This window comes from Salmo trutta, chromosome 3 (genome assembly GCF_901001165.1).
Source record: "Salmo trutta chromosome 3, fSalTru1.1, whole genome shotgun sequence".
NCBI classification, from domain to species: domain Eukaryota; kingdom Metazoa; phylum Chordata; class Actinopteri; order Salmoniformes; family Salmonidae; genus Salmo; species Salmo trutta.
In genome coordinates, this window is record NC_042959.1 from 33619550 (window position 1) to 33638205 (window position 18656).

An 18656-nucleotide genomic window follows, 5' to 3' on the forward strand; every position below is an offset into this window, starting at 1 on the left:
ATATGAGGGTCTTAATGTTGCCTTTTTCTACTGTTCTGGATGCCTCAATTAGTTGAACTTCATACATGACTTGTGTAGTTGAGTGGATAGAGAGAGGCCTATAAGCATTTTACTATATGGGGACATGACTGTCATACACTTACATGAGATAACATGGTGCTGAAATGTAAAAAGAGTGAAGAGGAATATGTCCATTGGTTAGTGTTGTGAGTTACTTTCAATGTAATCAGAAACTTTTGAGTTGGCCTCAATTCCATAGGATGCTATCTCATTTGATATCTTCTCAGCCACTTGATTCAACCAATCAAATAACTATCAATACATTTTGTATTGGTCGTACGGCGCTGTGATTCTCTGGTTAGACGTCACTTACACTTGAGCTGCTTTCAACAACGGAAATAGTTCGCAAACGTTGGCTAACGTTAGCGAACATATTTCATTTTTGTTGTTATCCGCGACCGTTCGCTAAGGTTAGCGAACAGTCTGTGGAGATATTGTGTGGCGAACATAAGTGTCTGTTTCGGGTCTAAACTGCTGCTAAAAATAATAATGTGGCTATGTAGACTTTCGACTATTTTCAGTAGGAATAGCTAAGTCATTTTCAGTTTAAATACTGTGGAATCCTTACAAAAAGTAGCTGTTTGATGTTTCACCGTAACATTTTAGAATATTAATTCAAACCGTTGAACTGACATTGTTACTCTGGCAACATGTTCGCTGCAAACATAAGCCTTGTTGAACTCGCCTCTGGAGCGGCAAAGAAGACATGGTCGCTACAATCTGCTTGTTCAGGAGGGTCAGCCTGATCTTGGCAATGTATTGATTATCCAATCTATCAAGCAAACAAACAAGTTAGCATGAAATATATATATGATTCATAGATTAGTGAACCTACTGTGAACCAGAGGTACAGCTCCATTAGGAGCCTGGCCCTCACTGCAGAACTACACGGTAAAAACTGGAGAGTGTTTTTTCTGGAGTTAAAATGATTATCCTCTCAAGTAGTGAAATGAAATCATTTTAGGGTGTCGTTATAACCAGCGGCTGCTAGAGTGGGAGCAAAAAATACAGATTCAATTCTATTGGAGTAGAACAGCATGACCACGCCCACTAATGTTGCCGCCATTGACCATTTGCAAGTGTCTCGTGAATGGAAAGAGTGGACAGATCGAGAGTGTGGATCCGCCGAACATCAGTAGTCATCCACAGAACCGCAGAATTTCTTCATTTCTGAACTTAATTAGAATTCCAGGTAAGTTCACTGTTATTGGTTAACTTTGAGTGCAAATTAAAACTGTTGAGCAACATTACAGCTCGCTAGCATTGTAGTGTAGGCTTACTGTTGCTGCACGATTTGCATAGTCAGATGCTACTGTGAGCATTTAGCTAGAGCTAATTAGCTAGCTAGCTACAGTAACGTTAAGTTATACCACTTTTAGTGGTTTATGGACGTTATGTACGCCCAGTGGATCGGTGCGTCACCTGTTTTACATTTTCAACAGAGCGGTATTAGCTATTATCAGTAGCTAGCGGACTTTACTAAGTGCCAGCAGGTTAGTCAGTGCAACATGTGTTTTACTCTGAAAAGCGAGCTGTTAGCAGACAGTTAGCGGCAGTTGGTCTGTGTTACATGTGTGTTTCACTCAAGTTTAGAGCTTTTAGACAGTTTTTAGCTGCAGTTGGGTCGCTGCGACACGTGCGTTTTACTCTGAACTTTAGAGCTAGACAATTTTTAGCTGCTTGTTTGGTCGGTAAGACAAGTGCATTTTACTCTGAAAAGAGAGCTGTTAATAGACAGTATTTAGCGTCAGGCAGGTCCATGCAACACGTGTTTTACTCTAAACAGAGCACTGCTCTCTTGTAATTTGTGCATATTTGTGTTAATGCAATTTAAATGAACTTTTTCTTGTCATCAAGGATGCAGGCTGTACGCGTAAAGTACAGGGATTGTCAGAAGTACATTTGTTATGAGGGGCAACTGACCTTCAAATCCTTTTTGGATTGTGGTGAGTGAAAAGTTTCAAATTTCACACAATATCCTATGGAACAACATACGTATACTGACACACTTTAAATATACTTACTTTATATTTACTGTCAAATTGATTGCCAATTTCCTTGCTGATAATGAATACAAAGCAATCTTGCGCCTCCCCAAATCACAGATCAGTCAAAGATTGGTTTATGCTTTGGGAGTTGTCTAATTATGCTCATCTGTAGCTGCGCTCATTGTCTTTGCAGGTCATTAATGGTTTTAAAGAATAAGTCATACTAACATTTGTATGCTGCTACAATCTCAGTGTTGATGGCTATCTGTGGTGTATTGCTATAGTACTCAGACTGCTGTTGTAATAATTCAGTACGTGGCAGTAGTAGACAGGCTGTAGACTGTATATAATTGGAATTGACGCGGAAAGGCGCACTAAGTCAGTTTTGGGGTTATGATGTTCACGTAAAGATGACCTCTTGATTTCTGTCTTCTGTTCTGGTTTTTCTCAAAAAAATACACAACATATTTATTCAATAAGGTTGTGCAATCTTAATTTGTCTTCACAGTTGCCAATAAATTTGACATTCCAACCTTGGACTTAAATGTCTGATGAATCGAAGACTGAAGTTGAGGTGTTTGAGTTTCTTCTAAAGAAACAATACCTTGGTGTGCTGGAGATTTGTTCACCCCAAGACCCAAATCCTGATGGTGAGTTGCTTATTAGCTTAGTGCTTCACATTCATCCATACAGTCCTGGCTAGCCTAACACATGTTCTGAATATGTAAGACAAACGGCTAAATCTGCTGATTTCTTTTCTAATTTTTATATTTTAAAATTATCTTTGTTTCTGTGCTCACCTCTCCCACCCCGTTTAGAACAGTAATGGACCTAATCAATTCAAAATGTTACATTTATGCATTCCGCTTGTCATTAACTTCTCTGGGACATGTGGGACGCTAGCGTCTCAAATATACAACTATTATATCCCATTTTAAAGTTACACTTCTCGTTAATCCAACCACATTGTCCGATTTCAAAAAGGCTTTACGGCGAAAGCATAACATTAGATTATGTTAGGACAGCGCTTAAACAAGAAAAACCACACAGCCATTTTCCAAGCAAGGAGAGGCGTCACAAAAAACAGAAATACAGCTAAAATGAATCACTAACCTTTGATGATCTTCATCAGATGACACTCCCAGGACTCAATGTTACACAATACATGTATGTCCTGTTCGATAAAGTTCATATTTATATCCAAAAACCCCATTTTACATTGGCGCGTGATGTTCAGAAATGTTTTGCCTCCCAAAACTTCCGGTGAATGAGCACATCAATTTACAAAAATACTCATCATAAACGTTGATAAAATTTACAAGAGTTATTGAAAGAATTATAGATACACTTCTCCTTAATGCAACCGCTGTGTCAGATTTCAAAATAGCTTTACTGCGAAAGCACATTGTTAAATATTCTGAGTACAGAGCTCAGCCATCAAAGCAAGCTATACAGTTACCCGCCAATTCTGGAGTCAACAAAACTCAGAAATTGTATTATAAATCTTCACTTACCTTTGCTGATCTTCGTCGGAATGCACTCCCAGGACTCCCACTTCCACAAGAAATGTTCGTTTTGTTCAATAAACTCCATATTTATGTACAAATACCTCCGTTTTGTTCGCGCATTCAGATCACTATTCCAAAGGCATAATGCGCGAGCACAAAACCCGAGACGAAAAGTCAAAAAGTTCCATTACCGTTCGTAGAAACATGTCAAACGATGTTTACAATCAATCCTTAGGGTCTTTTTAACATAAATCTTCGATAATATTCCAACTGGACAATAGTGTATTCATTACAGAGGAAAAAGAAGGAACGGCGCGCCTGCATGAACACACAGTAAACAACTCATTGGTCTCAGGAAGTCCACAGCCCTTATTCTCTCCCCAGTAACAGTAGAAGCATGAAACAAGGTTCTAAAGACTGTTGACATCTAGTGGAAGCCTTAGGAAGTGCAAAATGATCCCACAGGCACTGTAGTTTGGATAGGCAATCACTTGAAAAACTACTAACCACTTCCTGGTCGATTTCTTCTCAGGTTTTTGCCTGCAATATGAGTTGTGTTATATTGACAGAGATCATTTAAACAGTTTTAGAAACTTCAGAGTGTTTTCTATCCAAATCTACTAATAATATGCATATCCTACCTTCTGGGCCCGAGTAGCAGGCAGTTTAATTTGGGCATGTCATTCATCTGAATTTCCGAATACTGCCCCCGTCACTAAAAAGTTAACAAAAGTCCTCTAATGCTTCTTCGATCCAAGATGGCGTAGCAGTTCAGACGTCCTGTCGTGTCCCGTGTATATATATATATATTTACATATTTTTTTTCTTCACTTATCTTTTTACATTTTTTTATTCTAAACACTCAACCTCAAAGCACTCTCCTGCAACCCGCCTCATCAATTTAAAAAAAAAAAAGAAAGTATTATTTACCTCATCTGAATTCCACGACAGAAGCTAGCCAGAGGTTAGCTATTTTCACTGGCTAACGTTGAAGTTCAGCTAGCTACGGTTAGCTGTCCTCAGCTATCCATTAGCTCGAAAAGCTATCGCCAGTTTTTGTACAGCGCGACTCAGACCAGAGCATATCGGACCTATTCTCTCTCCTTTCCTCGATTTCTACCGCAGGCTCTGGACATTTACACCTGGATCTTGCAGCTAACTAGCTGCTACCTGAGTGACTATTGGCAACGTCGGTCTCGGAATTAACACACACTATTACGGAGCTAGCTAGCTAGCCAGCTGAAGAATTCCGTCAGCCACTCGTGGGCTACTCCTGAGCTAGCCAGCTGAAGTGTCTCCTGGGCTACAACTCACCTATCCTGACCCGTTTTACTGCCGATGCGGAGCCCCATTGGGTCTTCACGACTGGATCACCGACGTTATCTGCCCGAGGGAGTTGTTCCAACTGGCCCCTCCGTCGCGACGTAACCTGATCGCCCATCTGCGGCCAGCTAATCGTTAGCTGTCTTTTCGGCTGCGATCTGAATAGGTCTATCGGACACTTTTCTTGGGCCACTATAACTAACTATTTTGCCAACTTGGACAGGTCCCCCCTTCCACACGGAACCCCACTAACCCACAGACGGAAACGCACGAGGCGGCTAAAAACAGACCTCCCTCCCATCTTCCACCAGCTTGCTACCTATGGCCCGGCTAGCTGTCTGATTCTCACTGGACCCTCTGATCACTCGGCTAAGCATGCCTCTCCTTAATGTCAATATGCCTTGTCCATTGCTGTTCTGGTTAGTGTTTATTGGCTTATTTCACTGTAGAGCCTCTAGCCCTGCTCATTATACCTTATCCAACCTCTCAGTTCCTCCACCCACACATGCTATGACATCTTCTGGTTTCAATGATATTTCTAGAGACAATATCTCTCTCATAATCACTAAATGCCTAGGTTTACCTCCTCTGTACTCACATCCCACCATACCTTTGTCTGTACATTATACCTTGAAGCTATTTTATCGCCCCCAGATACCTGCTCCTTTTTCTCTCTATTCTGGACGTCACAGACGACCAATTCTTATAGCTTTTAGCCGTACCCTCATACTTATCCTTCTCTGCTCCGCTGGGGATGTAGAGGTGAATCCAGGCCCTTCAGTGCCTGGCTCCACACCTACTCCCCAGGCGCTCTCTTTTGATGACTTCTGTAACCGTAATAGCCTTGGTTTCATGCATGTTAACATTAGAAGCCTCCTCCCTAAGTTTGTTTTATTCACTGCTTTAGCACACTCTGCCAACCCGGATGTCCTGGCTGTGTCTGAATCTTGGCTTAGGAAGTCCACCAAAAACTGTGAAATCTTCATCCCTAACTACAACGTTTTCAGACAAGATAGAACGACCAAAGGGGGCGGTGTTGCAATCTACTGCAGAGATAGCTTGCAGAGTTCTGTCCTGCTATCCAGGTCTGTACCCAAACAATTTGAACTTCTACTTTTAAAAATCCACCTCTCCAAAAACAAGTCTCTCACCGTTGCCGCCTGCTATAGACCCCCCTCGGCCCCTAGCTGTGCTCTGGACACCATATGTGAACTGATTGCCCCCCATCTATCTTCAGAGCTTGTGCTACTAGGCGACCTAAACTGGGACATGCTTAACACCCCAGCCATTCTACAATCCAAGCTTGATGCCCTCAATCTCACACAAATTATTAATGAACCCACCAGGTACAACCCCAAAGCCGCAAACACTGGCACCCTCATAGATATCATCCTAACCAATGTGCCCTCTAATTACACCTCTGCTGTTTTCAACCAAGATCTCAGCGATCACTGCCTCATTGCCTGCACCCGTAATGGGTCAGCGGTCAAACGACCTCCACTCATCACTGTCAAACGCTCCCTGAAACATTTCAACGAGCAAGCCTTTCTAATCGACCTGGCCCTGGTATCCTGGAAGGATATTGACCTCATCCCGTCAGTAGAGGATGCCTGGTTATTTTTTAAAAATGCCTTCCTCTCCATCTTAAATAAGCATGCCCCTTTCAAGAAATTTAGAACCAGGAACAGATATAGCCCTTGGTTCTCCCCAGACCTGACTGCCCTTAACCAACACAAAAATATCCTGTGGCGTTCTGCATTAGCATCGAACTGCCCCCGCGATATGCAACTTTTTAGGGAAGTTAGAAACCAATACACACAGGCAGTTAGAAACGCCAAGGCTAGCTTTTTCAAACAGAAATTTGCTTCGTGCAACTCCAACTCTAAAAAGTTCTGGGACATTGTAAAGTCCATGGAGAATAAGAACACCTCCTCCCAACTGCCCACTGCACTGAGGATAGGAAACTCTGTCACCACCGATAAGCCCACTATAATTGAGAATTTCAATAAGCATTTTTCTACGGCTGGCCATGCTTTCCACCTAACTACCCCTACTGCATTCAACAGCACTGCACCCCCCACAGCTACTCGCCCAAGCCTCCCCCATTTCTCCTTCTCCCAAATCCATTCAGCTGATGTTCTGAAAGAGCTGCAAAATCTGGACCCCTACAAATCAGCTGGGCTTGACAATCTGGACCCTTTCTTTCTAAAATTATCTGCCGAAATTATTGCAACCCCTATTACTAGCCTGTTCAACCTCTCTTTCGTGTCGTCTGAGATTCCCATAGATTGGAAAGCAGCTGCTGTCATCCCCCTCTTCAAAGGAGGTGACACTCTTGACCCAAGTTGCTACAGACCTATATCCATCCTACCCTGCCTTTCTAAGGTCTTCGAAAGCCAAGTCAACAAACAGATTACCGACTATTTTGAATCCCACCGCACCCTCTCCGCTATGCAATCTGGTTTCAGAGCTGGTCATGGGTGCACCTCAGCCACGCTCAAGGTCCTAAACGACATCGTAACCGCCATCGATAAGAAACATTACTGTGCTGCCGTATTCATTGACCTGGCCAAAGCTTTTGACTCTGTTAATCACCACATCCTCATCGGCAGACTTAGTAGCCTTGGTTTCTCAAACGATTGCGTCGCCTGGTTCACCAACTACTTCTCTGACAGAGTTCAGTGTGTCAAATCGGAGGGCCTACTGTCTGGACCTCTGGCAGTCTCTATGGGGGTACCACAGGGTTCAATTCTTGGGCCAACTCTTTTCTCTGTATACATAAATGATGTCGCTCTTGCTGCTGGTGAATCTCTGATCCACCTCTACGCAGACGACACCATTCTGTATACTTCTGGCCCTTCTTTGGACACTGTGTTAACAACCCTCCAGACGAGCTTCAATGCCATTCAACTCTCCTTCCGTGGTCTCCAACTGCTCCTAAACACAAGTAAAACTAAATGTATGCTCTTCAACCGATCGCTGCCTGCACCTGCCCGCCCATCCAGCATCACTTCTCTGGACGGTTCTAACTTAGAATTTGTGGACAACTACAAATACCTAGGTGTCTGGTTAGACTGTAAACTCTCCTTCCAGACTCACATCAATCATCTCCAATCCAAAGTGAAATCTAGAATTAGCTTCCTATTTCGCAACAAAGCATCCTTCACTCATGCTGCCAAACATACCCTCGTAAAACTGACCATCCTACCAATCCTCGACTTCGGCGATGTCATTTACAAAATAGCCTCCAATACCCTACTCAACAAGCTGGATGCAGTCTATCACAGTGCCATCCGTTTTGTCACCAAAGCCCCATATACAACCCACCACTGCGACCTGTATGCTCTCGTTGGCTGGCCTTCACTTCATCATCGTCGCCAAACACATTGGCTCCAGGTCATCTACAAGACCCTGCTAGGTAAAGTCCCCCCTTATCTCCGCTCACTGGTCACCATAGCAGCACCCACCTGTAGCACGCGCTCCAGCAGGTATATCTCTCTGGTCACCCCTAAAGCCAACTCCTCCTTTGGTCGTCTCTCCTTCCAGTTCTCAGCTGCCAATGATTGGAACGAACTACAAAAATCTCTAAAACTGGAAACACTTATCTCCCTCACTAGCTTTAAGCACCTGCTATCAGAGCAGCTCACAGATCTCTGCACCTGTACATAGCCCATCTTTAATTGAGCCCAAACTACTACCTTTTCCCCTACTGTATTTATTTATTTTATTTATTTTGCTCCTTTGCACCATATTATTTATATTTATATTTTAACTTTTAACTTTCTTCAAACTACAAATCTACCATTCCAGTGTTTTTTTCTTGCCATACTTTATTTACTTTGCCACCATGGCATTTTTTTGCCTTTACCTCCATTATCTCACATCATTTGCTCACATTGTATATAGTCTTATTTTTTTTCTACTGCATCATTGATTGTATGTTGTTTTACTCCATGTGTAACTCTGTGTTTTTGTATGTTGTCGAACTGCTTTGCTTTATCTTGGCCAGGTCGCAATTGTAAATGAGAACTTGTTCTCAACTTGCCTACCTGGTTAAATAAAGGTGAAATAAATAAAATAAATAAATAATCATAATAATGGATGTTTCCACCTGAATTGTGTTATAATTAGTGTTAATCACACCAGTTAAATGTTAACATGATTGCTAGATTTTTTGAGCTCCTCTGCAAGCAGCTCCTTATCAAAATACAGTGGAGACAATGAGGGGGACTCCAATGACACCATTATATTGCAGCAGAGTTCTGCTACAAGAAAGACAGCTGAGGATAATCGTCTATCTCATGTAAGTACTGCAAATTTCCAGTTTAAACAAATGCCAAACTTGAAGATTGAGTGATAAATTACATCAAGGAAAGTTGTGAAAGGGTGATCATGGTGTGTTTTATTATACTTGCTATTTCATTGCTGTTTTAAAAGTTTTAGTGTGTTCCTTTTTGAAATTACTCCGACTTAGATGATTGAAGACATTCTGAACACCAAACCTGGAGGAGAGAGGATCATGAATGAGTATGCTCGGACAAAAAGCCTAAGAGATGGCAGAAGACGCGATATGGTCAAGATATTGGTTGCACAAATGACAAGTGAACATGGGTATATGTCATATACTCATTACATACCTTACCACCTAACACCATTTTTAGCATTAGTTGTGATTTACACATTAATACTTTTGTTTGGATCTCAAACAGTAAAGTGTGTGTGTGTCTAGGACAAGTCCTTCAAAGCGTGTTAAAGAGGACTACGCAAAGGGTTCCCATACCTGGCTGATCCTAGGAGCAAGTTTGGTTATGTAAGTACATTAAAAACGAAGTCTAACCTTTTTAACTCTCTGGGACTCTTACACCTTACAATTTTTCCAGAATGTCAATATTTAAATTGTTTTACTGTTGGGTGATGTTTTTATTTAAACTATAGATCTATTAACATGTTTGTATGCCCACCATCTCTGCCATCTCTCCTAAGCTCAACTCTGGTGGTATAAAAGCCCAGTTAAGTTCTGCACTGCGAGGGTCAGACCTGTTGATCTTCATCTATGGGCGCATCTGTAGTTTTAAGGTTAATTTTAACCTGCTCCCTCAAATCGAATTATACTTTACTTTAGGAGCATTATTACAATGCAGAAGATGGGAGTGGATATCTAGCATGGAGGCTGAAATTTGTTCAAAGGGAAGCATCAGAGGGACGACAGAAGACCATGCGTCAATCACTGACGTCTAAGTGATTCTGATTGTAGTTAGTCTCATTCATGACACATGACCAGAGAATAATTGTATGTGAACATCTGTATAAGCAAGTGTTTCTTAGTCTCTTACTCTTTAGTATTTCTTAGTGTTAATTCTGTTTCTGAGTCAAATAAATCCTACTTTTCATCTGGTGACATAACTGCATGCATGGCCATCCCTGCAGAGTTTTCGAGCCTTTTTTTTATATCTTGTGACACAATATTGTATACTTGTATAGAGCAGACAAACCCAGTAATCTGTAAAAGTTTCACCATGTTACAGGTGGTCCAAAAGCTGATAGAGACTCCTTCAGAGGAAAACTGTCCAACAACAGAAAGCCTGTGATGTGAGGCCATTGCACTGATGAAGCAATTGTAAAGGAGAAGATGAAGCAGACGTTCGCCTATCGCCAAAAGATGGTTCATGACCCAGTGAAGTCCTCTGAAATATTCAGTGTTTCCAAGATTCCAAGACATAGCAGCAATGGTATGTGGATCTTCGACTGCCTTGCCTTGAAACTGTTAGGACAATTGTTTTCTGTTCTACAACAGTCTGGTTAGGACTGTGATATATTACATGACGATAGTGCCACACCATAATGTTTACTGTTCTGTCAGATACAGCTTCTCTATGATGATTTTGAAACTGTAAATCCTCTTGGATCAAAACGGGGAAAACAACATAAATTAGGAGCAATCTATTTCACCTTACGGAATTTTTCTCCAAAGTTCAACTCATTTCTGCTTAATAGTCATTTGGTTGCTTTATTTCATGCCCAAGACGTTAAAACATATGGCTTTTCTAAAATACTTGATCCAATTGTGCAGGATATTAAAATACTTGAGAGGGATGGAATTATGGTTCCCTTGTATGATCAACCAGTGTATGGAACTATTGTCCCAAGTCACAGGTGACAACCTTGGTCTTCACTGTTTTGTTGAATCATTCAGTGCCAGATATTGTTGTCGCTTTTGTCTTGCTGAGACAGGACTTTCAGACTGAATTTGATGAAGATTCACCCAAGATAGTTATGCGAACTCGAGCACTTCATGCAGAACACTACCAAAAAAAATGCGACAAATCCCAGTCTTCCCTATGTGATGGGTGTAAAACGTTCTTGCGTTCTAAACTCCTTGCAGTACGTCAATACATGTGAAAACTTCTCTCTCGATATTATGCATGATATCTTGGAGGGATTGGCACAATATGAAATGAAACTGCTAGTACTGCACTTGATAGACAAGTACGCAACATCAAATGAAATAGACAAGACAATAAAGAGCTTTAACTATGGTTACATGGAGCAAAACAACAAACCTCTGCAGTGAAGTTAGGAGAGGACTCTGATGACTTGGTGTTAAATGCTATCCAGTCCTGGTGTTTACTTCGCAATCTACCACTTCTCTTTGGAGACTTAGTTTGTCCAAATGATCTACACTGGTATGTACTGTTGCCGTTGCTTCAGATAGTAAACATTGTATTTTCTCCAATGATAAAGGGTATTACAATTTTTTTGAAACACTTAATCGCAGAACACCACAGGTTATTCAAGCAATTGTTTCCAAAAAAGAGGCTGCTACCGAAGCATCATTTTATGGTGCATTATCCCACATGTATGCTTAAAATTTGACAAATTTTACAAAGCTGGTGCATGCGCTATGAAGCAAAGCATAATTCCTTTAAAAAACAATTAAAAAGCTTCAAAAATGTAACTAAAACATTGGCAAAAAAACAAGTCAAATAGCATATAGTTGGTAGACATTTGACACCAACAGTCATGATCAGTCCAGGTAAAATGTCATCTTTAAATGTGGTGGGCTGTAAGATGGCTGAGACTCTTCAGGTACCAACTGACACCACGTTTTTTAAATGTTAAATGGACCAAACACCATGGAAATATGTATCGTTTAGTTGTTTGTCTTAAAGTCCATTGTGAGATGCCAGTTTTTCAGAAAATCCACCATGTTAAAGATGAGAGGTTACTTTTGCCCTATAAATAATGTCTTTATGAGCATTTTAATGCAGATAGAGTTGGTGTACAGAGGCACGTTATGTAGTGGATATTAAAGAGCATTTCTGTCACAAAGCATTTGATATACAGATGTCTTACAGTTGTGGTGATTCAAGTTTGTTTATTGTCCCATACTGTTTCCCGTGACTCTAAAAACTGCACAGTACGCTCTTTAAAACCAAGATGTATTGCAATATTGGCTTTTTGATTTACTTTTAAGGGGGACAGATGCCAAAATGTAATTTAGAGGCCACAATTTTATTTTATCAGTGTTTTTGATATCTGAGATGTCAGTTTCACAAAGTCCTCCATGTCATTGTTAGATGTATTGAATTGCAATATTGAGCTTTTTTTATGTACACGTATTAGTTTTTTCCAACTGTCTTCTTTTTTCAAAACTCTACACACAATTCCCAAAACTGCACACAAAATGCAAAATACCTCACATCTCCTTCAAAATGTAACACTGCATTCAAAATGCCATAAACACATGTCAGAATGGAGCATTTGCATCAAATGGCAAACACTGCTTTCATAATAGTACATTTTTGGATATACCATGTAAACACTGTTGTTCTAAAACGCTTTGGTCTTTCATAGGCTTTTGTCTACATTTCAATACAATGTTCTACAGTGAAAGTAATCAGCTGAGAGGGGTTAACAAGTACACTGTAAACACCAATGTAAAAACAGAAAATATTTATTAGGCCAAACATTACTGTTGTATACAGTAGCATACAACAAAACCATAAACATATGTAAACCAAAAGTATATTCTTTAGAATACAGTAAAGAACACAATTTTGTGTGTGTGTGTGTGGGGTCCCGGGGGGGGCAGTCACCAGTGCTAAGCTACGCTTCATCTCTTCTCTGGGCTGGGTCTGGCCACAATACTTCGTCAACATCACAAGATATGTTTTCTCTTGCCAAACATCGAGGGAAGTATCTCCTAGCATGGCGTATCCAACCTTGGACAGAGGCAACCTCTATGTCCCCACATGCGTCCTCCATTGCCTGGAGAAGCGGCATGCGGGCATAGGGTTGGCGATCATACACTTTCCAGCGCCAGGCTGAGAAGAATTCCTCTATGGGATTTAGAAAAGGTGAATATGGGGGTAGGGACAAAACTACAAATTGTGGATGGGTGGCAAACCAGTTTTGGACCAGAACAGCCTGGTGAAAACTAACATTGTCCCATAAAACCACAAATCTAGCAGGCTCCTGATCTGGATCAGGGACAAGCATTGTGTAAATTGCATCTAGAAAAGTGAGCATATGGCCGGTGTTGTACGGACCCAGTGTGGCATTGTGATGGAGGACCCCGTTTTGAGTGATGGCAGCACACATAGTTATATTACCCCCACGCTGTCCAGGGACATTGGTAATTGCCCTCTGTCCTATTACATTTCTTCCGCGGCGCCTGGTTTTGGTGAGGTTGAAGCCAACCTCATCCACATAAATAAATTAATGGCGAATTACATGGGCATCCAGCTCCAATACTCTCTGTAACAGACAAAAGGATATACAGATGAGTAAATATGGTATGTCTGAAGTACTGGAAGTAGTGTTGCATACATACCTCTACAAAGTCATGTCGCATATTCTTGACTGTCAGAATTTCTCTCAAATGGCACCTTGTAAAATTGTTTCGTCACACGATGCCGTTGGAGGATGCGTTGTATGGTCGACAGGCTTACAGCATTGATGTTGTTAAATATGGTGTCATTATTGAAGACATGCTCTCTTATCTCTCGAATCCTAATTGCATTGTTGGCCAAAACCATATTTATAATTGCAGTCTCTTGTACATCTGTAAACAAGCGACCTCGTCCTCCATGATGTCTTTGCCTTTCCACTCTACAGAATTCAAACACAGTATGTGTTCAGCATAGGAACTGTAAACAATGTACAAAAAAAATGTAGTACAGCATGATAACCAACCTCATTCATTCAATGCAGTGCAGTAAATTGATGGCTTAGAGTTAAAAATGTTTATGCAATACTATGCAGTCATACGTATTTTACAGTACATTACTGTAATGCTCATTTCTGAAGGTTCGAATTATGGACGCCACTGTAAATCGACTCAAGTTGGGCTGGACTCTCAGTCCAGCCTCTCTCATGGTCAAACCGTGGTTGATCACATGATCAACAAGTATTGCCCTAATCTCATCACATCCTTCTCTTCTTTGCCCTCTTCCTCCTACTCCTCTTCCAACTCTTCGTCTTTGAATTTGTCCTCGTTGTTGTCCCCTGCCTCTCCCTCCTACTCCTCTTGCTCTCTGTCCATTGTTGGCATTCATTGCTCAAAACAGGTCATCTGACCTTTGACCTATTTATAGGCCTATACTACAGTAAAGCAGTGATTGGTTAGTGATCAGTTAAGCAATTAGTGTTTGCACATGTGAGGAGTGTGTGTGTGACCTGGTGAATAAGTGTAGCATTTTGATTGGTTGTGTTTGGAAAAGGAAAGCAAGTCACTTCCTGTTAGATTTTTGTGTTTTAGGGAGAGAATTGTGTGTAGTGTTTTGAAAAAAGTGTTTTATAATATTGACAACTGAGTCAAAGGCTGAGAAATAGCTTATGGTTTTGGATATTTGGTGTGTAGTTTTGCACTTTGAGTGAGAGGTTTCAAAAATCGTGTGACATGAAAAGATTTTGTGTGTAAGCAGTTGGAAAAAACTGTAAAGTGAACAGAGGCCAACATTTCATTTCAGTCCACAATTTTATTTTATTATCATCAGTATTTTGATGTATGTAATGCAAATGTCTTACATTTAAGAATAAAGTGCTTTGTTAAATACTGACTTCTGATTTATTGATGTTTAGTTGTACAAATGCTACTCTTGACTGATAATATTCAATTCTATATTGAGTGAATTGGCAGTAGAGTTGTTTCCATGTTAAGTTAAATAGAGTAAATTACAGTTTGTAGAGTTAAATATAAACACTGAATAGAGTAGAAATAACTCTGCAACAAGAGTACGTTTTTTACTCTATTTAGACTGGGATCAAATTATCTTTTGTAGAGTATAATTGTATTCAATTTGGGTAAAATTTACTCAGATAAATTTACTGTGTAGAACCAGCTGATCCTAAGTCATCCATATCTTAAACATTAGGAAGTCAAATGCAACGCTGATCTTAGCAGTGGATAGGGGCAACTTCAACCTTGTATTTACAGGGCCTTGTTAGTGTTGGGCTTGTGTTGTGGCCTTGAAGGAATCAATTTCAGCAGTTAGAGGCTTTTCATAATCCTTATTTGGAGCTACTCCCCATCAGAAAGATAGTCTATTGGCGATTGAATGCAACCTTAAAGCCCATGGCACTGTCACATAGGACTAAATTCCAGCCAGTCAAGTTGTTTTCGTTTCTAACATTCTACCTGTGCCCTTTAATAAGGACGTCAACTAAACAGAAGATGGGTTGTCTTATGTTCGTTGTTCACGTGTATGCCTACCTCTTTGACAAATGCAGGTTAGAGCATGTAGCCTAATAAGAGAACAGTGGTGTGCATGCGTGTGTCTGAAGGCCTGTGCACCATGGTGGTAACTAGTGATTTATTATGCGAGCCGCGTTTGGCTGAGGCTGAGAGAGAGAAAGAGTTGTCTGTCTCTTGCGCACGCGGACTCCCGTCGCCTAGCCAGTCGGGTGGGGTGGAAGTGCGCTGCCATTCATTATTTACATGTTCCTTTCCAGTTCCCTCTCTGTCTGTGTTCTAATGCTGCGGCTGCGCGGTTGACGTAATAAAGGTTAGCTCCGGTGCCCTTGTTTTGATTTTCACAAACGGCCTCATGTTATTGGCTAACAGATAGCTTGTGTTTCATCCGCTATGAGAGTGTGGCTGAATGAGGCAGATTTTAGGCGATGATGCTGTTGCCCTAGCAACGCACTGGCAGAATTAACTCTGTATTCGCTGGTTTTCCACCGCATGTTGGAGAGTCTCGCGTGCAGTGCAGTGGTCTCAGCAACAGTGATGAGGGAGGGGGAGGGGACGTCGTGTCTTTTGTATGTTTCCTCTTCTACCAATCTCACAGTATTTCATGAAAATGGGTTTAGTTTTGATTGAAACACGGATTATGTTAGCCAATTCCTCATTGTAATATTTGGTCAACAGATTGTGTCAACAGAGAAGCAACAGTACATGTGAAAATAGATCAACACATTATTAAATATATTGCATTATGGCAATTTTCTATTTTTACTCAACTAGGTCACTTCAAATTTCACAATTCGATAATTCCATAGCTTAGTAATAATGAGTGAGGGTGATTAGAACCAAGATGGCAGTGCAGTACAATAGATCATTACTATTCAGTGGCACTAACACTCATATAGAAGGATTGAGAGGAATGTGAAACAATGCAGAAGATGGAGAAAGTGAGATATCAGTATTCAAAAGCCTGGAATGGGTGGAAGTCAGTAGCGAGTGAGATGGACAGTAGAAATAATGACAACACTCCATGAAGATTTGATAGCAGCCTTCCCATTTGTAAATGGTGATGATATCCCCTTCAGTGTTTCTGTTCAATGTCTAATGCCCAGTTTGGTGATTAGCCTGTGTGTCAGCGTGTGTGTGTGTCAGCGTGTGTGTGTCAGTGTGTGTGTGTCAGTGCATGCACAGTGGCAGTGCCAAGCCATGCTTGGACAGCAGATGCCAGTGTGAGATTTACTGCTCTGATTGAAAATGGGAGCGTGTGTCTCATTTAGCCAACAAGTGCTGTCATGACTTTAACGGGTCACATTTTTTTTCTTCTTCTCAGGCCATCATGAGAGACAGTGTGAATATACATGGTTTCACTGGGCCACATTTGCTCCCTCCATCTGTAGTGTGTGTGGTGTAGCTATTGGTGTCTATCATGGCGTGTAAGTTAATCTATTGGGACTGTGGTTGGCACGTTCCCCTTTGGAACAGACGGTTGTGATTGTGAAACATGCAAACAACCTTGCTAAATTCACAACAGTATGTTGGTTGACGTGTCTGAGCACGTAGCCTACTTCATCATAGTACAATGTGTACCATGCTTCATTCATACGTTGCATTTTTGGAGCCGTATCTTTGCCTCAGTGTCTCTTTGTGTGTGCTCGCTTTGTCTGTAATTGTGTTAGCATGCCGAGTGTCTATGATCAAGAATGCTCACACTGTAATGCACCTTTGTGGTGTGTCGGTTGTCTTGGTTAATTGTGGGAGAGTGTTCTCCCTGTGAGAGTGTGTTCCGTGTCATAGGGAGAGAGTGTAGCAGAAGCAGGGAGGAGTATTACAGCTAGCCGCTAAAGCTTTTAAGCAGTATTGTACCTCATTTCAGCAGGCAGAGAATTGGCCTTATTTTAGATGGCTGCACACACTACCTTCTCCCGAAGCTCTCTTCCGTTTCCATTCCCTTTTCTCTCGCTCAACCCCTCACTTTCCTTTCTCTCTGTCTCTGTTCCTTCTACAATTTTCTTTGGTTTTCAGACAGTGGCCTGTCCCATTTGCAACTAGCTCCCACAGACTCATGTCCAAATTAGACGTTCATCCATGTTTCTCAAACATTACATTTAGAAGTTGTCGCAAACGTCACATTTCAAAGTGTTTAAGGTTAAGTTTAGGTGTTAACTCTGAATTTTTAAGGTTAGGGTTAACTCTCTATCGCTGGATTCGAACTTGCAACCTTCGGAATCAGATGGCAGATGCTTACACCTATCTGCCATCCCCGTCCACAACGCCCTAGCAAAACTGAAACCTACTTGAAGTTAACAGTGGCCGGTTTCCACGTAATCTCCTGACGTCCTCAGACATGGATGGACGTCAAATACTGACTTGTATCACGGGTGACCTGGCTGCCCATTTGCTTCCTCCTCTCTTTTCTGTACTCTCCCATTCACTCTAATTTCCCTTCATCCCTTACCCCTCTCATTTTTCCTGCTCCCCTTTTCTGTCAACTTCCCTTCTCCCCCTGTCTCGCCATCTTCCGTCTCCACCTCTCTCCTCTCTCACTACCACTCTCTCTGTCCTCTTTCTCTCCATCTCTCCACTCCTCCATCCCCATGTGCTGTTTCTCTCCCTCCCTCCTCCTGCCCCTCTCTCTCCCTCTCTCTCTCTCTCTCCCTTCCCCCATATCCCCTCTCCCCTCCCTCCCTATCTTTCTCTGCCATGCCCGTGGGGTTGTGGTTGTGGATGGGGATGTTGCTCTGTATGTGCTGGAAGCTGTTGTGTGTCAGCAAGGCACACATTTTGTTCTGCTGTTTCTTTGTTAGGACTCACATCCAGGTCAAAGCTGTGATGGTAATCTTATTTACACACACAGCCACCCAGAGCAGTGTACGGCAAAAACACACCCATCCTATGTTGTTCACAGAGGCACACACACACACTGCATTTAAAATGGTTAAGGTAATCCAATTTATAGACAAGCACTCACACCATGCATCCAGAGGGACACACACACACGCGCACACACACACACACACACACACGCACAAACACACAGATGACACAGGCTCATCAGCGTCACTCCCTCAGCTATTCACTCATTCTGCGCGG

General features: G+C 41.6%; 1 protein-coding gene and 2 long non-coding RNA genes across 17 annotated transcripts in view; all 3 read left to right on the forward strand.

Annotated features, from left to right (window-relative positions):
- LOC115173577 (protocadherin alpha-C2) overlaps positions 1 to 18656 on the forward strand; it is a 231451-nt gene that overhangs the window by 64051 nt on the left and 148744 nt on the right. The window lies entirely within an intron of this gene.
- On the forward strand, positions 1153 to 2800 carry LOC115173698 (uncharacterized). The gene is made up of 3 exons (XR_003871653.1): positions 1153 to 1252; positions 1918 to 2006; positions 2557 to 2800. It is a non-coding gene; the product is annotated as an uncharacterized LOC115173698 (long non-coding RNA).
- On the forward strand, positions 8975 to 10494 carry LOC115173695 (uncharacterized). The gene is made up of 4 exons (XR_003871651.1): positions 8975 to 9182; positions 9354 to 9490; positions 9609 to 9689; positions 10002 to 10494. It is a non-coding gene; the product is annotated as an uncharacterized LOC115173695 (long non-coding RNA).